The following is a 25,508-nucleotide window of genomic DNA, read 5'->3' on the forward strand; positions in this document are numbered from 1 at the left end:
AGGTTGAACAGTTATAAACTACTGCAAAACCATTTCAGGCTGGGTATAAGGAAGAATTTCTTTACTGTCCAAGCCCCCAAGGTCTGGAACAGCCTGCCATCGGAGGTGGTTCAAGCACCTACATTGAACACCTTCAAGAGTAAATTGGATGCTTATTTTGCTGGGATCCTATGACCCCAGATGATGCCCCTTGGGCAGGGGCTGGACTCAGTGATCTTCCAAGGTCCCTTCCAGCCCTAATGTCTATGAAAGCTATGAAATCCTTGTGCTAGTATATCCCTGTGAATATTAAACCAAGATGGACATAAAATACAAGAGAAAGGTAAATACCAACCTTATAGTCAAATTGGAGTTAGGAGTTTGATACAGATTCAATATTTTATCCATATATATATTCAAAAGAATTCAAATTGAATTCTTAAGGTTCTTCAAACCAACATGTCTGTCCATACTGTGTGTGTGTATGTGAACATATGTATGATTCTATATACATGTATATATGTATGTGTGTATACATGCATATATCTATGTATACATGAAATCAGAAAAAAGTATGCAAGGTAAGAGCCTTATATATGTGTGTATTGGTAAGAAAAGAGTAATGAAAGAGAGGAATAATTTAGTGTGGAGCAATGGAGATGTATCAATATTAAAATATATTAAATTGTAGAACTGTCACCCATCCCTTGGAAGTAGTGGCTGCCATATCCTACTAGATTTTTAAAACTGAATGTAATATAACAGTCAAATATTCACCAAAGGGAACAATCCTGTGCTGGCAAAAAGAGGAACTTTGTGATGTACTAGGTCTATTCCATCTGTAACTACTATGGATGAGATCCCATTCTGTGCCTCTTTAAACTGGAGTGCACAGCTTTTGCAACCTAGGGATAGAGGGACCTGTGCCTATCTGATCTTCATATTCTTTGAGGCCCATCTAAGTTATTGGGGGATCTTAAGGTACTTCATAATGATAAAACCATAAAGCCATGGCCTCTATCTAGTAAAAAACTCTCCAATCCCCAACAGTATTAGCAAAGTTTGTGAAGAATATCTTCTGCAATGTAGGCAGAACTGAGAGGGTAATCCTCTAAGAATTGGAATTGGGGCTCTTAAATCCATTCTAAACACTTTAGCTCTTTTCTATATCATAAAAAAGTCAGAGCAGCAGTGATGGTCTCACTGTATAATGTTAGGACAGCTTAGGAGTGATATTTTAAAGGGTTTGCAAACTTGGCACTGATCCCCTGGACATCAGATATAAGTGGTGTTTTTGATTTGGTCTTACTCAACAATCTAAAAACATTTGGGAACTGGTCTCATAGCAATCTCTGAAAGATTCCACCAAAAAAGACTAAGTCAAGGCAGAGAGACTTCCCTTTTTTGGAAATAAAAAAGTAGAGCTGTCTAACAATTAAAATTTGATTGTGATTACTTGTACAATTAAACAAATTAGTTGCAATTAATTGTGATTTTAATTTCACAGCTAAAAACTCAAAATTATGTGCAGAAAAACTCAAGCAAAATTATGCATGTACTTTGTACAGCTGCAGTGGATGTAGGATGTATTTGTGGGGGCGATTTGTAAAGGTGTAGGGGGCTGTGGATATATGTGGGAGATTTAGAGCCCAGAGCAAGGGGCTCCCATATACTCTGGCAGAATGTGGGGTACTGTGGGTCAGGAGTGAAGGGCAGACAGACAGACACACACACTGCCCAGCAGGTAAGTGTGTGGGGTAGAAGAGGCATGAGGCAGGTAAATGCTGAGGGGGCAGATAGAGGACCCCATGCTGAGGGAGGAAGTGGGGCAGAGGCAGGGGCAGGGATGAATGGGGTGCCAGGGTGGGTCAAGAGCTGCAAGAAGGTCATTCAGGAGTGTGAAGGGGGCACTCCCAGCACTGCCCCCCCCCCGGGAGGTATGGGGGGCATGTGCCCCAGAATCTGTGTACGGGGTAGAGGCAGGCTGCTACTACATGCTGGACTCTGCACCCCACTGCCATTGCCCCAGGAGCTGCACAACACCATGCTGTGCCTCCCACCACCGGGTTGGCAAGGGACACAGTACAGCCAGTGCATGGCACCCAGGGCAAAGGAAGCAGGGCACAGAGCCCAAGCCCACAGCAGCAGCCTGTCTCTGCCCCATTCACAAATCTGGGGGGTACACGCAGCAGTGGGAGCACCCCTGGATGAGCCACCCATGGCTCCATCCCATAACCTGCCTTAGCCCTGGAGCCCCATTCACCCCAGCCCCTGCCTCTGCCCCACTCCCTCCCTCGCTGTGGGATCCTTGATCTGCTCCCCACACCCTTTCCCTTCCCCATGCCCATTCTGATTCATAGACTTGCCTGCTGTGTGCTGCTCCACACACTGCTGTGCTGCATACCTGGCCCCCTGCAGGCTGCTGCTGCATGTCTGTGTCTATGTCTGTGCACTCCCCCCTCCCCTGCTGCAGCTGCCCAGAGCCCACATCTGGACTGCCCTGTGGTCCTCTGTGCTGCCACCGCTGCCCTGCGGGGCAGTCTGGAGCTGGCAGTGACAGTGGCAGAGTGGAGTCCAGGCATGGGCTCCAAAACTGTGTGCATGATTAACACATTAAAAAAATTAATATGAGCAGCAATTAACATGTTAATTGTGTGTGTTAACCATGATTAACTGACAGCCCTTAAAAAAGGTTAAGTTTAATATCTGTGCATGAGATTATCACTGTTTATAACTATCTCCTTCATCCTCAATTTTATTTCCACATGTATTACCTTCAGAATTCAGTGTGTTCCCATAAACTATTATAATTTTAATGCATTAATTAAAAACATACTTTTTATGAGTAGTCAATTTTCCAGTGCATTATTATATGGCACTACTGAAAAAAAAACCCCAAACCTTCATCATCTCCATTAACTTTTTAATATTAAGAAACCAGCTAATGATTAAGTGTTTTCCTCCTACACTTCAAACAATTTTGTTCCTAGCATTGGATAATAAAGCAACTGTGTAATTGATAATACATTTGCCACTTCTGAAAGCATTTTTATTAGTAACAAATAAACATGCATGGCTATTGTAGAGTAATTCATCTGGGAAGTACTTTAGTCTTGTCTTCTTCTGTAAGCAGCATTTATTTATAAATTTATAATCTGTGCCTAATACTAAGTCTCTGGGTAGATATAATTAGACACCAATCCACCCAGTTCTATCTCCTGGGTGACAGTCTAAGGCAAAAGATAAAACAACATGAAAAATTAAGTTTCAATGTGGATGGTCTCTGAGTGACAGTGATCTATTATCAACTCCCTAAAATTTATATTTAGCTTGTCAACTTCTGGAAACACAGGAATTGCCAAATTGGATCCCAATCTCTTTTTGAATCTTATCAAGTTTTGGCTTCAGTGATAGAGCTTTTGTATTCTTGTCTTGGCAGCAGAAAAGTTAGAATCTCTGTTGTGATTGGCTTCACTGGAGATATGCCTTTTGTGGCCATGGCGGTTTTCAGAGCCCTAGGGCAATCCACAAAATGAAGCTGCTATGAGACATAAACCCTTGAGCTCTGAAAAGTTTTAGATTTTTGTCCCATGTCAGGGGATACATTAAAGATCCCCCAGGATCTGGGGGATGCCTGTTCACCAGAGGGCCCCAAGGGATGACAAGGTCAGACAGTCACAAACTCCTCCAAGACTGTTTCAGGCTGGACATTAGGAAGGACTTATTTACTGTCCAAGCCCCAAAGGCCTGGAAAAGACTGCCACCACAGGTGGTGCAAGCACCTACTCTGGACACCTTTGAGAGACATTTGGATGTTTATCTTGCTGGGATCCTTTGACCAGAGCTGACTTCCTGCCCCTGGGGCAGGGGGCTGCACTCAGTGATCCCCCGAGGTCCCTTCCCGCCCTAATGTCTATGAAATCTATTAAATCTATGACTCAGTCCCTGCTCTGACTTGCTACAATACCAGAATCAGGACAAAAGAATCCTGCTGGTCAACATGTACAATTCAAAAATCTTAGACTTATTATTAATTTCCTCCTGTAAAATGGTGAACATCAATCTAGCCTAGGGAAGCAAGCCTGTCCTGGCTTACCGGAACCCTTTAATAACCTCAAATAACATCTATAGCAACAGACTCCCTAACTCCAATCCTCACCAGGCCACAGATCCAAGTATCAGCTGTCTCTCTTCATCAACACAGAACATATCACTGGACCAAACAGATTATAACTGTCATGGGGAGGTGTGGGAAATGGACCCACAGGCTACCACCAAATGAGGCAGGGAAATAATGTGGGCTCAAGGCCAAGAGAGAGAGCCAAGCTGGGCCACAACATAATCAGCAGCACAGAGGCCTAGAATTGCAGATAAAAGGGTGGACACCTAATAATGAGACCTAAGAAGGTGGTGAGGGTGCAGCAGAAAGCTGCCAAGCCTATAGAGCACAACATGGTAAGAAACACAGCCACAGGGGCATCTCAGTGAAAACCAATCTGGCAGTACTTCATGTTGGATTTTTTTCAGAGTCTCTTTATAAGAACTTCATCAGTACAAGTCCAGCTACAGGGATGTCAGCCCATAGCCAAGTAAGATGGCCTAGCAAAGGATGGCCTAGTAAGAACTGCCAGCCAAGATATGTCCCATCCCCTTAACATCCAGACATGTCAGGTGAGGAGCAATCACCTGGAAGTGAAGCCTTGATACAACAATGTCTGTCCCAGCACTGGATGTGCTAAGGGTGGGGTAAAGGGGAGGTTGGAGCCATTCCATTCAACTAAGTCTAAATATTTATAAATATTTATCTGACTTGGCAAAACATGTTTTGTTTTGTTTTTTAAATCTCCCAATGAACATAAGCTCAGAAGACCACATAAACTTGTATTCTTTAGAAGTTACTTTTCAGTTAAGATTGACTATTGAGCCTCTAGCACAAATAATTGCAATCAACTCAATTAACAGTATTTATCCATAGACATGGGCACGCTATACATTATAATTGCATCCAACAGATGTAGTAATTTACCTGAACAGCACCTCTCTATTCCCCTTTTCTTAGAAAGAGTATATTGTAAAATTATGAGCAGTTACAAAAGCAAATGTAACAATTCTTAACTGTATATATTGATATCTTACTCTCCACTGGATCTGTGCCCTCTTAGCCCTCCCTCATAAAATCAACAATATGGATTTATTGTAGAATATCCAGAATGAGATAAATTACATTTCAAATATTAGAAGTTACTTTTTTTGTAATGGTACTGCATACATGCATTATGAGCCAATTGATACAGTTATATACATAGCCACATGTCTTTCTTTTTACTCCAGTTTTATAACTGTTGGGCTCTGCAACCCAAGATAGAAACTCAGGCTGGAGAAGGAGGGCAACAAAAGGTCTGTGTCACTTACCTCCTATTGCAGTTCATGCAGAACTTAAATGGTGCATAGGTGGGCTACATATGGATAAATTTCACAATAATGGAAGACATACAAGTTCTTCTGGTACTGTGTGTTTTTAATATATGGAAGTATATATTTTAGTCCTTTTTCAATGTTTAATACATATATCAGAAGGTAGATCAGAGAAATTCAAGGGAAGGCATGAAATAATTGCATAAAATTGGCTAAATGGAAAGAGTGGATGGTATATGTTTAAGAGTTCAATTTAGAAGAATCAAAACAACATTAGGTGTTCAAAAGCTGCCTAACATTACAATGAGCAATCCACAAAAAACTCTTCCTAAAAAAGCACAAACTCAAAAATCCACAGATATGTAAGTTTTCACCAGCAGTTATTTAGAGGCCTAGAGTTCTGTTACTCTGATTCATACCCAAAGTTATAGCTATCTTGCCTATGACCAAGGCTATCAAGGGAGCTAATCTGACAGACAAGCTCAGAGCTCACCTAATACAAACGATTAACATTGGGTTCAGCACAAAGGACAGCAGCCATGACCTTCTGGATTAAAAAAAACAGCCATCAATGATGCCACCACTTACTTTCTCCTATAACAAGCAAGAGACAACAGAACTGGCCCTGGAGGGTGGTGGCCAAAGTTCCAGGCCCTTAGTATGACCGGGTTTAAATCTACATCCCCAACATCTTCAATGGGTGTTTTAACTTGACCTATAGATTGGCAGTAATCTGGAGGCATTCTCCCCCTCCTGCTGAATTTATGCCTTTGTCTAATTAATACAAGATTGAGCCATCCAGGGTTGGCTAGCAAGAAAAGGAGAAGAACTGCACTGCAGACCAATGATGAGGGGAATCACCTGGGAGAGGGGACTTCTGTGTTATACCCCTTGTGCCTAGTATTTTTCATTTATTATTACCCAACAATAGCTTTAACGTAAACTGCATAAGCAGTATGATGAGTACCTGGTTCAGGGCTCCTGGAAGGTACCCATGTCTGGGAAAGATATAGGAGTTAAAACACTCTTTTCTTCTGTATTGGTGAACTTATAACCTCTTCCATTTAATAAGCTATTTGCTGAAAATCCTACTTCTAGGGGCTTAACTCTGTTCATGAATTGTATATGGAACACAGGCTGGGGACAAAAATACTTCTACACCACAGGCAATTCACACAGAAAAATATATCTATAGTATGTGACAGAATGTATGTTTACACTGCACTCACTGTAGTGACTGTAGTTTGTACAGACACACCTAAGTTAGCTTTAAACTAACTCAAGATACTGTAGAAACATTGCTGTGGAGGCATGGAATTGAGCACAGGCTGCAGTACTCACCAAAGAAGGTAGGTTAAAAATTCACTAGTTAGGTCATGCTGAGCTCTAGGTTGCAGAACTACACTTCTAGGAACACCCAAACTGAATATGATAAAAACAGCTTAGGTATATCTGCATGAGCTACAGTGACTACAGTGTAGATCTAGAGACAGTTAACTTCCTACTTTATTGTTTCTCAAAACATAAATCCATGTTGAGCTTAGGTATTAGTATATACATTGTTTGTTTTGGGAGAACTTTAAAATAAATTAAATGTTCCCCTTGAAAGTCAGTTATAATTAAATTGCTCCATCCTTTAGTTTCATACATCAAATCCTCTTAATTTTTTTTCAGCAAGTTTCCATTTCATATTCAATCTTCATTCTGCATGAAGAATTCCCATTAAATGTCAATGGGAGTTTTGCATAAAGACTGTGAGGGCATCTGTGACTTATCTATATAGGGCAGATAAGTTGTGCTTCATTAAAGTGCCCCCTCATGTAGTCTGGAGGCAACATAACATACCTCTTTTTCTTAATGAGTACTTCATAGTCAGCTACACCTTCAGTCTTTTCTCCAACTACACATTTTGATATTGATCCAAGTTCTCACTTAGCTTTTATTCCATCGCTGCTCAATCAAGACTCATTACTACTGAAAAAGGAGACTGAATTTACTTACCATTTCCAGGTTTGGTCCACAGTTTCATAAAATCATCAGTGCCAGTTGTCACCCTTAAATGATCTATGTTTGTATATGCAAACAATAGACATTTCCATGGCAACAATTTTTTGCAAATATTCAAATCAACCACTGTTCACTCAGATTACTTCATGGCCATTGACCTCAATGGGAACATTTGACTTCTTGGCAGCGATTCACTTGTGAGTGTAATAATGGAGTTAGAAATTTAGGAGTATAACTTTGAACTCCTTTTTTTCTCAAAATCTTGGGCTGTATATTTGTGATGGATGTTATTCAAGTCATTGCAAAAGTATTTACAGCTGCCTAAAAGGGGAGACATTATCTGTGTCAACTACACTGCTGCCTTTATCTTCATTTGCTGGAAATCTTTGTAAAACACCCTAGAATTTAAATCAGATGACAAGGTTTCTACCATATTATTTGTACCATTCTTCAGATGCATCAGTTTTCAAATATAACACTGAAACTTAATGTATCTGGATTTTCCAAGGGCCAAAAATTCATATGTAATGCGTTGAAATGACTTACACCAGGAATGTCTCTTCATTTTAATTTCAAAAAGTAAAACGAATGTGTTTGCATAAGACAAGTAGTGCATGTTTTCAAGAGCATTATGTGGAAGAAAAAGAAACTTTTGAAACAGTACAAAAGAATTTGTGGATCAGCTACACAACGTGTATTTAGGTCAACTCCTCCAACTGATGTTGTTTCTTTTTTTTCTTTCATCTGAACTTGCTTCCCAGATTTCTGTAGAGTGATCCTCCTGCTTTCCCTATCTTACTAACCCCCATTTTCCATTGCTCTCCCATTGCTTTGGACATATAAAAAGATAATCACATGATACTGTTCTAAAAGGGATTATCAAAAGTCTCTGATCAAAGGTGAAACTTCTTGCAACTAAGTGTCCAAGAAGCTTGTTTGGGTCCAGGGGTTTCATAGACCCCCAAGATCCAGGGATTATGGCAGCCATGATCTCCAGGGTCTGGGAGGGTTTATGCACTCCTGAGTCCTAGAGATCCTGTCTGCCATGATCTGCTATGATTCCTGGGGCTTCAGGGTGTGGGAAAACTATAGAGGTTGAGAGATTTCCCACCTCTGGCCCCCGGACATTTCCTTGCACCTCCAGTGCAGGAGGGTTGCCCCCGTGATGATCCTCCAGTCTTGGGGGAGCATACAGCACCCCCACAGCTGGAACCCCTTCAACTAAGGTGCATGGGACTCCCAGCCATGGAAGCCTGCTTCTAGCCAGGGCAGGGGGAGCCAGTTTTCAGGACAGGGTTCCCCCTGCATCAGCAATAAAGTGCAATGGGATTTAATGAGTGATCCCACAATTGTTCCTCCTGTAATTCATCTGTGGTATGGTGGGAGGTTCAATTGTGTGAATTGTACATTAGATCCCATGGCACCCTTACCTGCATGTGTAGATAGGGCCTCAGTAAAGGGAAAAGAATGTCATGCCACTTTTTCCAACTGAAACATATAATCTAGACTATGACATCACAGTCAACATGCGAGATGGTGAGATACCTTAAACTTCAACAAAAGACTTGCCAGAGGTCACAAGATACTTCCGCTGTTGCACCACATATGTCTGGTAAAATCTGACAAGCTACAACCAGTGCTAAACTGTCTGTAGTCTGTCAGTACTGATGCTTACTGGATGTGTCTACACATGTGCATTTCCTGCATAGTAACCAAAATTACTGTGCAGTATGGACATGTGTCTAAATGTGAACCTCCATATTGTGCAGTAAATATGGTGACTTATGCCAACTTGAGTGTAAATTTGATGACTGCCTCATTCAGGTATCAAACTGACGCCTGATTAATTACTGTGCAGTAATGCATGTGTAGATGGCTTACTGTACAGTAAGACTGTGTGTGTGGATGGACTTGACACTAACTTGAGTCCTCAGTCAGTCCATGCACAGCATTAATGTGTTTTAACCCCTGCACATTTAGACACCACGTTATTCCTGCTTACTGAGCAATAACTTACTATGCAGTAAATTTAAACCAACATAAATGCACATGTAGATAAGTCCACTGATACTAAAATCTGACAAACATGAAATGCAACCCAGGTATCATTTTCATTGCAACATTCACAATTAGGGTACACAAGATGAAGTGTATATGTGTGTATGTGTGTGCGTGTGCACATAAGTTTCATTTCCTACTTAGATATATATTGAGTAAATGCTTTGGATTCTATCATGTAATTCATAAATGCTTTCCTAGAGTTTCTTGAATTGCATAGCTAGAATGAGGCACATGGCAAATCAAGAAACAATGGAAACCCATATATTTCATTTGTACTTATCTCACCCATAGCAAAACACACATACAGACTTCTAAATGAAATCATATCATGGGGTAGTAGAACAGCACCATCTCACAGCCTGCATCCATCAAACTAGCTGTAAACAGGTCATCAACATGACTGAGATTACTGCTTTTTTGGCTCTACCAAGTTACATTCAATAGGGTCCTCTTTCCTCCCTGCAAAACAGAAGTATTTAATTTAACCTCTAACCCTTTATTTTTGGACTTATAGCATGTAGGAAGGGAAAGGAAATTAGATCATTTCTGACACAAATGACGTTTTCTGTAGACACTTTTGTGACAAATGGGCGTTAATAGAAAAATAGAGATGCTTATTAAAAACCTTAAAGCTTCTACTGATCCACCACATGAAACATACTGAATATGAAATAATTAAATAATATATAAAATATGCACTGTTTTCTTTATTTTAGGATTCTAGTAGAAAGTAAGAGAAAAGAAATGAAAGCAGAAAGAAACCCTTTTGGTATAGAAACACTTTCTCTCTTCCAATCCCTTATAAGGACAGTGGTATAAAAACTCCAGATCTGAATCTCCTGGGTAACTTCATCTCAGAAAGAGCCCAGAACTTTTGAAATGTTTACAGCTTGACGATGCATTAAATGCATGGTAAATATTCCACATTTAGAACCAAACTGTAAGAAGCATGAGAAACACATGGCCCAAATCAAGCCTGCTTTCTTTTTTGGATAGAATAATGTCTACCAGAACAGCAGTAATTGGTAGATGAGTTGCCTAATCTATTCTGCAATATTCTTTACTTGATTTAAAATGGTGGCCCATGACAACATAACATAATACAACTTGATCTTCAAAGGTCAGAAAGTTCAATCTAGTGGCCAAAAATTTGGCAAAGAAAGTCAAGTTTAGCCCCATGTATTTTCATTCTTTTGTTTTATAAAAAAGTAGTATAACTGAACAATGAAAAGGGAGGAAAAAGCAAATAGAAAAGCACTATGCGGTATGATATGAATATTTATAATGTGAAATAACATTTCTTTCCTTATAGAAGTTTCAACTTAACCTGCATTTTTTCAGTTTTCATAATATTAAATGCATGACTATGACTGACTGACTTTGGCAACAATTTTTGTTACAAGTTTTGAAAATGGCCTGTGCAACATTCAGCATAGTAGTTGTAATGCACAGCTGGACCCCATGCTTGCATTTTGCATGGTGGTGGTTTTTTTGACTACAAGAAATCAACCACACAGATCCATGCAAGGACAGAACCTTAAATGCTCAATTCATATTTTTGTATACAGTAAGCAAGTATAACAAAAGAAAAACCCATACAACACAGTTTCGCTCTGGATAGAAACAACCTCAAAGTTTAATTTGTTTGGTCTCTGGGTTTTATGCCGACATCCTTATAATATTTCATTCTGATACCTACAGAAGGTGTCAGTAAGGACAGAATTCAATGCTTTAGTATATATGCATACACTTAAATATATTAAAAGAGGAGTAAAATCAAAAAATAATATTATTACAGAGAAACTAAGATTATGGGCAGTAGCTTTATTTTTGTTCTTCTTAATTGATAGTTCTCTATAAAGAACTATTACATTGTCCTCTTGGTCATAGTTACCTCACTGAGGCTCTCTACTGTTCAATTAAGATAGTACAGGTCATTTTATTACACAAAACCTAACCTATTTTCCAGTCTATTGCAAGATTTTCTCTTTTCTTTCTGTGAAATATGCCTTTTAAAAAAGGCAGAACATATTGATTACTGAGGTAAATATACTGGATTACTATGCTACTGCCTTTTTAAAAGCTGGATAAGAAAGGTTTAATACGTTTTTATTCTCGAAGTTTTATTTAGAAGAAAAGCAGATAAAATAAGCACTGTGGTTTCTTTCTGTGAGAGTAACTGAGACTCGTATCTATATATAGAACAAAAGCCATGCTGTATACTGTAAACTAGATTACCGGTTTCAGCATTAAATAAATAATTATGACACTAACAATAAAAATAAATTATTTTCAAATAAGGAAGCAAAACTAGACAACCTTGAAACTCAGGGACTTATGGAAGAAAACTAGGACCTCAGCATCTAGAAGTAATCACAGTACTCAAATATCATTGATATATTTAGTGGAACCCCATTTTTTTTTTAAGTGTAATAAATATGTACTAAGATAGAAAACATTCCAGAGTTTGTAACATTTCCCTTCCAAAGCCAAGAAGCTATTTTTCATCTCAGTTTAAACCATGTGATGACATAGAATAGAACTAAAATTTGAGATCAAGTAAAAAGCAGTAACAGTAAATACTTAAACACATTTATAGAGTGGATACATAACTGTCTGTAAACAAATGCATGGGGCGGGAGAAAGAGACAGTGAAAACTGCAAAATGTTCAGTTCAAGGAACCTCTCCAGCACTTCTTGAAATAAGTTCAAAGATTTGGAAAGGAATACAATTGCTTTCAATGGAGCTAGATCAAACTTTAAATCCCACCCATTCAATCATTGTCTCAAAAGGAAACCACACACAGACAATGACTGGATATATGACTAGTGAAATCTTAAAACAATGTTCTATTTACTGGGAAAGACTTCCTTCATTTCAGGCATTCTTGACTCATGCCAGATGTTCTACATTTGGGAATTTGTATATCAGTTTTTACGTTGAGGTTTGGCTTATATGTTTGAAAAGGGGAAGCTCATCTTAGTTTATTCTGCAAAGTGGGAAATAGGAATTTAAAATACAGCATTTAAGATAAGATTGAATATGGGATTGTTCTGATTGAACACAGCATGGCACAAATGGAAGTATTGTTCTCCTCATAGGTAAAAAGACAGATATGGTTAAGGGACCCTCACCTTCTGGAAACTGGGCACTAGGTGGCACCCTGAACCTTCCAAGCTGTGGTATGCTTGCTGGTAGTGGCTGCAGAAAATAATGTTTAGCTGGCTATGCTTCCATAGCTGGTGAATAATATACAATACACCATTCTATATGTGGTTTATTTCATAAAATGCCTGTTAGGATATACTTTTATTGCCTGACATGCTGTGGTGCAAGTCTAGATACTTGGAAGTAATTGGATTGTTTTTTGGCTGAACATTTTAACAACTCATTTCTCAAATAACATGCAGTCTGAAATTACAGCAGGCTTTCCATTGTCATTGCTACCATGAAGAGTTCTCTAAGCCTCCAGAAAATAGGTATAAATATTTAAAAACACCCTATGACCTCCACCACCAATGGGACCACTCTTCCCCCATCTTGAAGGAGGAATTCCAGAGGTTACCACATCCCCCCCTGCACCACTTGTTATAACTTCCTTTCTCTCTCTTCTAAATGACTGAACCATTTTACCCTGTAGTCTTTACAACATATTAATAGTGCATACCTGACACAATAATCCACATTCACTTGTAACTCTCTTATCAACAAGTATCTTAACACATCCACCCTCAGATATGCTAAGGAAATCACCAAATTCTTCCCTGTTTGTCTTATGTTATACTGGATCAAGGAAAACCTAGAGGCAACCCAGTGAATGGCTATCATGGGACCAAATGTCCCCTTTTCAAGGTGAAAGCTGTTCCTTGGGACATCCCCAAAAGCAGCCTTATTTGGTCGCTCTTTCCCAAGAGGACTCCCTGGAGCCAGCCCTAGTGTGACTTGACAAGGGGCAAGGCTCTGGGTTTGAGACCCTGGCTCTTCCTAGTCTCTGGCTTCCCCAGTGGCCCAAACCACTCCACCCCTAAGAGCTCCTTCTTTTTAATTAGCTCCAGGAAGAATGGGGCATTTTCTTCTCCTAAAAAGGAGGGGGTCAGAGAGCCAATGTCCACAACAGCACAGCAGACTTCTTCACAACAAACAGTCTTTACTGTGCCATTCCATTCTCAGACTTTATACTCTGTCCTCTTGGGACTACCTTTTCTACCTTCTATCTCTTTCAGGGCCTCACTCATTCTCCTCTGGCCCAGTCAACCACCCACTTGCAACAAAACAATTGTAACAGTATAGTATTAACCTGGGGATAGCACTTAACCAACAAAGTCACAAAGAACCAGAGAATTATCTCTGGGCTCTGCTCAGGCGCAGACTTCCATTTCCCTCTGGGGTAAACAAGTCATACAGTTCTCCTGCGAATAGGACTATTTACAAGAATTATTTGCTCATATGGATTAAATAATGAGCCTGTTTGTATGGAGCCCCCCAAGCTGCTCCTCACTGCAACTGCAGGCTAGCGAACCCAGCCACCCTAGCCACCTTCATCACAATCTTTGTAATAGTACTTATTCTTTATTCTGAGTTCTGAATGAAAAATACTGGTAGACTGAGATTATTGCCCATCAAGAAGGATTTATAATTACTAGTAAAATACCCTTGTTTAGTCAAGGCTATATTAATATCATTATTTCCTGGATTTCTGAACCATTCACTTTCAGAAATGTATCTTACTCAGGATAGAGTAACTTATCAGCTTTACAGGTACACAGAGGTCTCAGCACACCAATCTTTTTTTTTTTTTTTAATTTTTAAACTGACTGTCTATAAAGCTGTATAGTTAAAGCAGAGGTGTCAAACTCATCCGCCCCATGGGAGAGATGAGTTGCATGGGGCCAGTCCATGGGCTGAACAGACCGGCTCTGCATTCTGGATCTGTACTGGGTCTGTGTGCAACATGGTCCTGCTTCAGCCACTCCAGGGCTGTGCAGCATAGCCCCCAAATCAACGCTGCTGCAGTGCAGTTCTGCACAGCCCCAAAGCCATTGCTGCAGCGGGGCTGTTCTACATGGCCCCAGAGCCAGAGTCAGCACCACCGCAACACATTTCTGCAAGGCCCTGGAGCCAGAGCCACCAGGCTGTACTACTTCTGGCAGCTGCTCTGCTGCTCTGGGAGGTGAGCTGGAACAAGAGATTTATGCAGCATGCTGGGCCATCCAGAGTGCCCCACATGCTGTCTGTGGCTCACTCCAAGACCTATAGGCAACACTGGGGGCCAGTTGATGTGGCTTCATGGGCCAGATCCAGCCCACAGGCTGCATGCTTGACACTCCTGAGTTAAAGTATACTAAACTCACCTTTAAAAACACAAATGTTTATGCTCAGGACACTTGATTAATTTATTTACTGTATTGTGCTCATTAAAATGTATTTACCCTGAGAAAAGTGTATTCATGTTGCCTCTATAAAGACAAGAGAATAGATAAATAACATTCCCTCTCCAAATCTTATCTCCCAAAATCTCCATTCCCTCTCCCAAATCCCCAAAAAGTGATCCCTCTCTTTTTCACTCAATAATTTTTAACCTTATAAGAATGTAATCTTGACTTGAATTCAAGGGAGGAGCATCAGGGTGGGAGCGAGGAGAGGCAAACTATGTTCCTTCTGTCCTTCTATCACACAGCAGTTGCAAGATTTTTTTCAAATAGGAATTTAGCTGAAAAATGTTGTTGATGCACGAGGTAATATAAAACCCATCTGACTATTCTATAGCTAAAAGTATGAAGCTAATAATAGTAAAACCACTTATTTTGCTCACTGAAAAGATACGGTATGACTCAGAAATATACCAGGAATGGAAACATTGTATAACAAGGTGCCAGTTACTTTTCTGAACATAATCCTTCTTCTAAAGTCCAAAGCAGCTAGTTGCCTAATTTGCTGTATGATTCCCTTTCAAGTGGAAGCCAGTTTTTTCTGTAAGTTTGCCTCTTCAATTATAAAAAATGGATTTCATATTAGAAATACTCTCCTTGTTTTAATATTTAATACCAGCTCAAATAAATATGCATGCCGTTGCTTTTAATTGTATTTGACTACTGATAATTTTGCAGTGCTTAATTATAGTGTGCCCTTGTGACTCAGTTGTGTAAGGTGAAATATAAGTAATTTTGCAGTTGTTGATCTTGCCCAAATTGCTTATGCAGTGATTCTCTACCCAGAAAAGACAGTAATTTAAGGAATATGTAATAATGAGAGAAAGTAAACATTTGCAGTAAGATTTTCACTGTAAGATTCAGCAAAAGGCCTATGAACCATGGAAGTCCTGCCTTAGGTATCCTTCAAGACTACTCTGTCCTTTTGATGACATGAATTTCACCTTCCTTTTCATTGCATAATCTGATAAACAGGAATGTTTCAACCATGACATGTGTAGTTAAGATGAAACATACCTGTGGATCAAATGTCTGCATTCACAATATCATATTTTCCAAATGAGAAAGAAAATACATTTTAAGCTGCAAAAAAGCATGTAGTACAAAAGGCAAATCATTTCCTACCTACTCCACCTCCCCCTTTTCTCTGTCAGCCTTTGCCTCATCTAACTTCTCCAAAATTCCAAAATAATTGCTATCTGCACCTTTAAACTGACTAACACTAAGGGTTAGAATATAATTTAGCAATACACTGTAACTGTAGCAAAAGTAAATGCTATCATTAAGCTGTTTCTACTCAGTTTTCCATGATAATCTTATTTGCACAAAATGATAGCTTTCTTAGAAAACTTCCCATGAGCTGCATAGGTTGTATGCTGTGCCTTTGGCTATAGGCAATTTTACACTGACACATTTGAGGAAAAGATCTTCAACCTTCTATGCAAAATGGAAAAAAAAGTAAACAATTTTCAGGTGAAGAAGTCTTAAGATTTTTCATGTGCAGCAATGACTGAAAAATGGCTAAAAGGAAGAAAAAAACTCTTCCAACTGAACATATAATCAGTTTTTTCCCCACAAGGGAGTCTCCATTTTGCATACAAAAATATTTTTGAAAATATAAGTCATTCAAAAAAAAATCACTTCAGGGCATATGCAGTAGGTCTCTTCTGAAACAGCTTAATGATCCTTTTCTTCTCAGCAATGTTTAAAGGGTGGAAATAAAATTTACAAATGTATTTTATATTTAGTATTTTATTGCCTCTCAGCTAAGAGGTGGCATAGTTTGGAGACAATTTCTTATGCTTATAGATTAAAACCAGAAGGGACAATTTATAATCAGCTAGTTTGACCTCCTCTGGAACACAGACCAAAGAACCTCATCTCCTTTCTGCATCAAGCTGATAACTTTTGTTGTGATACATTGTTTCAAGACATAATTTTGATTCAAAGAAAAAAAGGTGAAGAGCTGCTAGGGACAAAGTGGTGTAACAGAGTCAGTCATTTGTTTACACTTTGTACATAAGTCTTGTTTAACCAAGATGGAGTTGGGATGCATCCCATCAAGAATCAGTCACTGAGCAGCTAACAGAAAGAGATGCTTGCATTGCAGGGGTGGGCAAAATACAGCCTGCAGGCTGCATTTGGCCTGTGGAGGGACTTTGTCTGGCCCATGGTGGGTCCCTTGGTCCTGCCAGGCCCAGGAGCCATCTGGCCTGTGACATGTCTTGCTGCCCTCAGGTTTGCAGCTGGGCTGGGGCAGCTCAGCAGCTGGACTGCATTTCTAGGCAGCCCAGGTGGTGGAGGTGGCTTCTACTGGTTGCTGCTGCCGCTGGCCCCAGTCCCATGGTACTGGTGGGGACCCATGTGCACATCCATGGCCTATGCCCAGTCCACCCCATACCCCCTCTGGACTGGCCCTGACTAGAGTGAACCAGCTCCAGACCAGCTGGGACCCAAGCATGGAGCCCTGACTCTGGCCCACCCCATGCCCGATCTGGACTGCAGCGGCAGCCAGGCAGAAGCTGCTGCTGGGTATGGGGGGAAAGTGGCTCTCTCCCCTTTGCCACTGCCAGGCCCTTCTTGCTGTAGCCACCTGGAGCCTGTGCCCGGGCTGCCCCGCAGCGCCTCTCTACCACCATTACTGTCACCTCTGAGCTGCCCAGCAGGGAAGTTGTGGCAGTGGAGAGGAGCCATAGGGCAGCCTGGGCATGGGCTTGGGGCAGCTGCAGCAAGATGGGTCTGGCAGTGATGAGGAGGGGGCAGCCAGTTTTCCCCTGTGCCCATCAGCAGCTTCTGCCCAGCTGCTGCTGCTCATTGTTGGTGGGCAGTGCAGAGCAGGCACGAGGTGGGTCACAATCAGAGCTGTGTGCAGAGGTCGTGTGTGGTCTGGAGCTGGTCCACTCCAGCCAGGGTGGGTCTGCGCTCATCTGCTACTGGGTGCTGGTGGTGGTGGTGGGAAGGAGCCACAGGGTGTGTGGGCTCCAGGGTGTTGCAGGGCAGGAGGGGTTGCTGATTGGCCCACAACAGTTCCCCAGAACTGCCTATGTGGCCCACAGGCCAAAATAATTGCCCTCCTGTGCTCTATTTCTGTAGAACCATGCTCCCAAATTGTATGGATTCTTCCCATTCAGACTGACTTACTACTGGAACTGGTCAAAAACAGTGAAAATTTGGGGGCAAAGGAAGGATTAACAGTAGCTGAAATAAAAATCACTCAAGCTTGAATACAACCCTATTAATTATTTGTCAGGTTATGCTTTAAGATGTAGATTTCTCCCACTATGTCTATGCTGGTTAGAGCATGAAGAGATGTGATCTAAAATACTAACACAATCCCCTAGTGTAAATACAGCTATAGGGACAAAACTGCACTTTTACTGGTACTAGTCATGGCTGTGGTTTTATTATGCTTATGAAAAGCTCATCTTTGCTGGTAAAACTGCAGCTACACTAAGAGTTCTTTACCAGTATATTATATTAGTACTCCTATACTGGGAAAGTGCTTCAAGAATAGACAACACAATAAAAAGCAGGGAACACTTTTTTAAACAGTCTCAAAAGCTTCACTTAAAAACTGGTAATTCTCCAAATGTTATAGTTCCAAAGAACAATTTAGGTAAAGCCATAATGTAGCAATATCTCACCAAGTTTACAAACACTGAACAGTATCAGAGGTGCCAAACACCCCCTTCATTTCAACAGATGCTAACATCAATGCCAATGATAACACATGAGAAAGTCACGAATGGTAATTACTGCACTACTCAAAGCACGTCAGAAAACTGATGAGATCTCATAAAGCTCTATACCACGGTTTCTCTGAAGTGTAGTAAAGGGGTATATATGAAGTACTAACACACAAAATGACTAAATCATTGATTTCTACTTGAAATACAGTGTGAAACAGTCAATTTTGAAAGAAAAAAATTCTGACTTTTTGATTCAAAAGAAAGCTCTTTCATCTGGTGTATTGGTGACAGAATTGAAATAATCCTGTAATAATTAATGCATACTTTTTGTTGATCTGGTCCAGAGTTAGGGAATGATCTTCAAGAGATAGGGATGTAAGACATACACCCTTCAGCATTTTCTAATAGTTATATTAAGCAGTTCCCTTCTCATGATGTTTATATGAACTGCTTTCTGATCTTTCGCCCCAAAAATTGTATAAGGTGTCTAGCAACCTAACTCACTGTAGGCAAATTTAACTCTGGGAACCAGCCACATAAATACTGGATATGGCTAGTGCAGCAAACCTAAAGTTCCTGTATGGAACCAACTCTTTGTGTCCCTACTGCAATATAACCAATGCATGCATTCGAGGAAGGCTCTTCTGTCATTCTATACTGCTTCTAAAGGAAGAACCACAGGTGCCCAAAACTCAGACCTATTTATTAAGAACTCTTTAGACATGATACTATAGCCCAAGAGCTAGTCTCAAAATGGTACAACCAGAACACTAATCCAGAAAAGGTGAAAGACTCTGAGGTCAAGCTATGATGCCTGATGTTTGAAGAAGGCACTCAGACACCACAATGAATAGGTGTGATTTGGTCTGTAACTATAACAACATTATAAATACATTCTGAATTGCTTTAGTGTCGGACCCTGCTGGTTGCAATCCATTTTAAGACTGCTTTCAAAACACATAGGTGGGCATCACTTCAGCAGACAGTTGGATACATTAGGTCAGAAAACAAATATAATATATCCTAATAATCCCTTTATGGTCTTAACTCTAAGATCTTTTTTTGTTTTGTTTTGTTTTGTTTTGTTTTGTTTTGTTTTGTTTTGTTTTGGGGGTTTTTTGGGCTGACAACCAGGGGTGTTCTGAGAACAAAGGAAAGTTCAGGGAACCTGTCCCACCAAAGTAAATACCTCACAAGAGAATAAGTTTAAATACAGTCTAGTAACAATTTTAATATCCTGGTACAAATAGTATATGAATGGTAAGACAATACTGGTAATACATTTCAAACCTTCTCATCCTTCTCTTCTTTAGGCTGAAGAGGCCCCAGGTCCCTCAGCCTTTCCTCATATGGTTTGCCTTGCAAGTCTCTGATCATACAGATCGCTCTTCTCTGGACAATCTCAAGCTTTTCCACATCCTTGTGGAAATGTGGCACCCACAATTGGATGCAGTACTCAAGCTGCGGTCTCACCAATGTCGAGTAAAGTGGAAGAATCACTTCCTTGGTTTTACATGAGATGCACCGCTTGATGCATGCCAAGGTGTTGTTTGCCCTGCTGGCTACAGCATCACACTGGTGGCTTATGTTCATGCTATAGTCTATTATTACCCCTAGGTCCCTTTCAGTCATGGTGCTAGTCAAATTGGTGCAACCGAGCCTGTAAGTGTGTTGGGGATTGTTTGTCCCCAGATGAAGCACTTTACACTTCTCAGTGCTGAACTTCATCTGGTTCTGATCCACCCAACTCTCCAGCCTGTCCAGATCTGCCTGTATCTGCACCTCATCTTCAAACATGATCACGGTCCCACATAGCTTGGTGTCATCCACAGACTTGGCCAGTGAGTTCTTCACCCCTACATTCAAATCATTGATACAGATGTTGAAAAGCACTGGACCTAGCACAGACCATGGGGGGACACCACTGGCCACTCCTCACCAGGACAACATAGATCTGTTTATAAGAATTCTCTGGGTCCTACTGCACAGCCAATTTCCTACCCACCTAACCATTGAGCTGTTAAACCCACAATCCTCTAATTTTTTTGTGAGAACATCATGGGATACCAGATCAAAGGTCTTTTGGAAGTCTAGGTATATAATGTCAACCTTCTCTCTCTTATCCAGGTGTCAAGATACCTGGGCATAGAAGGAGATGAGATTAGTAAGACAGGACCTGCCTGTGGCAAAGCCATGCTGGCTGTCATTCAGAATCCTACCTTCTACAAGTGTATTGCATATAGACACCCCTTAATGAATTTTTCCCAGATTTTTCCTGGGATTGGTTAGGCTAATTGGCCTATAGTTGCCTGGGTCCTCTCTCCTTTCCTTTTTGAAGATGGGCACAACACTGATCCTCTTAAAACCTTCAGGTACCTCCCCCTGAGCACCATGAGTTTTGGAAGAGTTTTGCCAGATATCCCGTGATGACTTCAGCCAACTCCTTCAGCATTCTTGGATGAAGTTCACCTGGTCCCACTGACTTATAAATGTCCAAGTTTTCTAACTGATAATGCACTAGCTCAGCATCAAAATTAGGAAGGTGGTCAATCCCACCATGCCCTCTCTGAACCTTATCTTGCATGATAGCTCCCTTCGTCCAGTGAAATACTGAAGCAAAGTAGTCATTCAGGAGTTCAGTTTTTTCCTGAGTGTTAGTAGCCAGCTGTCCATAGTTGTTAAGCAGTAGGCCCACATTTCCATTTGTCTTCCTTTTGTTCCCTACATACCTAAATAAGGACTTCTTATTGTCTTTGATTTCCATTGCTAACTGAAATTCAGTCACTGCCTTAGCTTTTCTAATTTTGTCCCTATAAGTGTAGGCTGTTGTTGTATCGTCAGGTAACAGGAAGGAGGCTGGGTTAGGGGATTTAAACTCAGTCTTGGTTTAAAGCTCATTTGACAAGCTTTAGTTAAAGTGCCCCAGCTACCATTTTTCAGGGCAGGGATGCTGATACACAAGATGCTCCTGGCACTTTAATTACAGTGTTTTTCAGAGCCACTCCAATTAAAAGCCTCCTCCCTTCCCTTCCCATGCCCCCTCCCCTCTCCCTGGAGCACTTGTATAAATGCTGAAGTTGCCCAGGGAAGCTGGAAGGAAAAAAAAAAAAGATTCCTAAACAGGTAAGGTCTCTGGTGGATGGCTTCTGCTTTTTGATTTGGTTTGGACTTGTGAACTGGAGGACTGGACTGTGGAAATGGGGATGGAAGAGGTTGCAAACAGGGGTGATGGGGTGCCCTCTTTCTTTTCTCTACTGCCAGGAGACAACCCCAAGCCAAGGAGCAGACTCTAGCACTCTGAGATAGAGCCCCCAAAGGGATGGAAATTGCTGTTGAGGCCAGGCCTTTAATCCACAGGCTCAGGTCTTTATCAGTAGGCCAGGGTAGGCATGGCCATATAGAAAGAGGGGCATAGGCTTTAATAGCTGGAACACTGACAAGCCCTCAGAAACCTGCAACGGCAACCCCATAAAAGGGAAACTCTGCATGGGTGTGAGGTGAAAGGACTCAGGTGGGGCAACTGGCCCAATTGAACACGTCAGGCTATCTGTGGAGCTGATACTGGTCCAAGGACACCCCACTCCCCAACCATTAATAACATCAAAATCCTGGAAGGTGAGGAACAGGAGGGATGGGGAGAAGGTATCAGATAAGTAGTGATGACCCTACCTGTTTTACAATATTCATTAAGCATCCTAGGGCCTAATACAGTCTACCTATGGGAGTCTCTTAGCTGAGGAGCTGAGTAGAGCAGCAATGAAAATACATATACTATTCATTATTACTCGGATTCACCTTTCAAGGCCCCTGTTACTGTAGTCAGGGACAATCCATGTCCTGCTTCCTTTATTACAATGTCAAGAAATCCCTCAGGGCCAAAAGGAAGTATTACAGCACCTTTGTATCCACAGTCTATTGAAGATGGTATTGCAGTAGAAAAAAAACTATCAAAAGCCACATTGCTGCCAGATGCTTTAAAACACAACCCCTGAAATACATTTAAGCAAGTTTACCCTAGTTTCAGGCAGCATCCTTTAATACATAACTGAGCCTAATGCGTTTTAGTTCACCTATGCTATAGACGATCTAAAGAACTCAATTTACAAGCTCACATAAAATGTCAGGTTTCATTGCTATATATGGTACAGTATTTGATAGAACAAATATTGATAGGCAGATAATAAGAACAATAAAAATCTGCTTTCCGCATGATGACAAACTTTTTGAACTGTGTAGACATTAGAAATCACCACCACAAAGTCTTTGTATTACATATTTAATACTACATTACTTTGATTATGACACCCACATTTTCTGACTCAACTGAAGAAAAAAATAAAATATTAAATAAGAACACAGAAGGCCATTTTTAGAAGAAATATTTCATTTTAAAAAGTGTGTCATATTCAAAGGAATAAGGTAAATATATCCTTGCCTTAGAAACTAGTCTTTAATTAGGTACTTGAAAATATGTCACTCCTTATGAGAAAAAGGTATCATTGTGAAACAATGATGAATGGAACAAAGGAGAGACATGAAAATATCTTGGGTAACGTAAGGAAAAAAGGTTGAGGTTATTTTAAATTTTTTAAAATATTGTTCTTTTGCTCATTTCCTAATGAGCAAATTGAGCAAACTATGTGTGAAAATAGAATCACAGAATCATAAAAGAATTGGTTGGAAGGGGGTCATCTATTCCAAACCCTCTGTCTGGGCAGGATTATCCCTATCTATCTAAGCCATCCTAGACACGTGTTTGTCTAATCCATTCTTTAAACTTCAGGAACAATCCTTACACTCAGCTATCAGGCATAATGCCTAAAACATCTGTAGTACCTGAAAGCACTGGGATAATAGTATAGTTAATAGTCCTGCCACTAAAAGAACAGGAAGTAGGTTAAAATATACTCAAGAAGTCCAAAGAAGAGAATGACACCTTCCCCAAATCTGCCCCCTCCCTCCCCTCCCCCACCCTGAGGATGGCAAAAACCCCAACAGTTCATGCCAAGATGATTGTGGAGTAAAATTCATTCCTGATCTCATATGTAGCATTTGGTTTGACCTCAAACACAATCCTTTAGCCAGGAATTGCTAGATTTAAGTCCCAGGTGGAACATCAACACATATCATTCAAAATACCCAGCTTCGGTTGTGGCCAATACTGGATGCTTCTGAGAAAAAGCTGACACCCACAGCAACAGGAGAAGGAATAAGTCCTTCCTGGTCCCATGCAGTAACTAAGAAAGCCCAGAAACAAGACATAACTTGACCTTCCACTCTGCACTAAAACACAACTTCTTGCATCAGACACTCTGACAGAAGGGTCATCTGTCATCATATGGCCTTCATAAACCTATCAGGCATCTTTAATTTTCTTTTATAACCAGGCTGATTGTGAAACTCTACTTCAGTCTCCTTTTTCTGAGCATGGATCTATCCATCTCTCCAATTTCCATCTGCTCTGGGCTATAGAGGGTTTCTGAAAGTCTGAGTGGTGCATGTGTGGAGATCTCAACCTCCAATTTTGTACTTCACAGCAAATTCCAGGAATGCCATTGCTAAATCATCCAGGACCAATGCTTGGCCAACCTCTTCTTGAAAATATCCCATGTAAGATTTAACATGACTTCCTTAAGAAATCCATTCCACTGTCTCACTGTTCTAAAAGTAAGGAAGTTTTTTTCCTGATATGCTATCTAATCCTACTCTGCTGAAAATTTGAAGCCATTGCTACGCATCCTCCTCTCTGCAGTGAGTTGTTGTTCTTCCTGGAAATCCTTCAAACATTTGAATATTGGTACCATATTCCCTCTTAATTGCCCTTTCTACAAGCTAAACATTAGGAGTGTGCGAAATGGGCCCTATTTGATTCGGATTCAGCCCAAACTGGGGACAGTGATTCAATTTGTTGATTCGGCTCACTGTCCCCAATTCAATTTGGCTGAATCCAAATCTGAAGATCTGACGCTGATTCAGAGAACCAGAGATCTGGACATAGACACAGCTTCAAATGTTTTTTATGCATACCTTGAGGTACCCGGCACAGCTTGCGAATGCTACGATGGTGGTGCAGATGGAGCATCCCACAGGCGTGGGGGGTGGGGTGTGCTTGACGGTGAATCCAGAAGTGGATCGGAAGTACTTCTGGTCCACTATCGGGTCTGCCAGGGAGCACACAGGGGCCCCACCTGCACCACCCCCCAACCCAGCAATCAGCTGCAGGGGGATCCCGGGTGCCCCCCCACACCCAAGAGGCACCCGTTGCCAAGCTGGGGGAGGTGCAGGGGTGGGGGGGGGGCCTGCACGCTCTCCAGCAGACCCAGAAGTGGACCGGAAGTGCTTCTGGGCCACTTCCGGGTCTGCTGCTGAGTGCACTGGGGAGTCCCCCGCACTCCTGTGGGATGCTGCATGCGCCCCAGTATCACAGCATTCATGAGCTGCCTGTTACCTAGAGGTATGCAGAAAAAACATTTAAAGCTGTGTGTATGTCCAAATCGCCAAATCTTTCCAATCTCTTCAAATCAATTTGGAGGGTTCCGATTTGATTCAGATCCTCTGATTTGATTCAGATTCAGAGATTTGGCCACTGAATCAGGTCAAATTGAATCAGGCACCAAAGCTTTGCACAGCCCTACAAAACATGCTTAGTTTTCTCAATCTCTCCTCATATGGTTTGCTTTTAACACGCTTTATCATTTTTGTTACCTACCTTTGACCACTCTAGAATTTATCTACATTCTTTTAAAAATGTGGAGACCAGAATTCCATATAATGCTCTGGCTGAGGCCTAACCAGTGCCAACTAGAACAGCATTATTACCTCTTATGTCATACATCTAAAAGTCCTCTTGATGTGGCCCCAAACTGTATTCCCTTTTTTTCCAGCTGCGTTATACTGTTGACTCATTTTGAGTCTGAAATCAACCAA

This window comes from Gavialis gangeticus, unplaced genomic scaffold (assembly GCF_001723915.1).
Source record: "Gavialis gangeticus isolate Ggan-Ray unplaced genomic scaffold, GavGan_comp1, whole genome shotgun sequence".
Classification (NCBI taxonomy): Eukaryota; Metazoa; Chordata; order Crocodylia; family Gavialidae; genus Gavialis; species Gavialis gangeticus.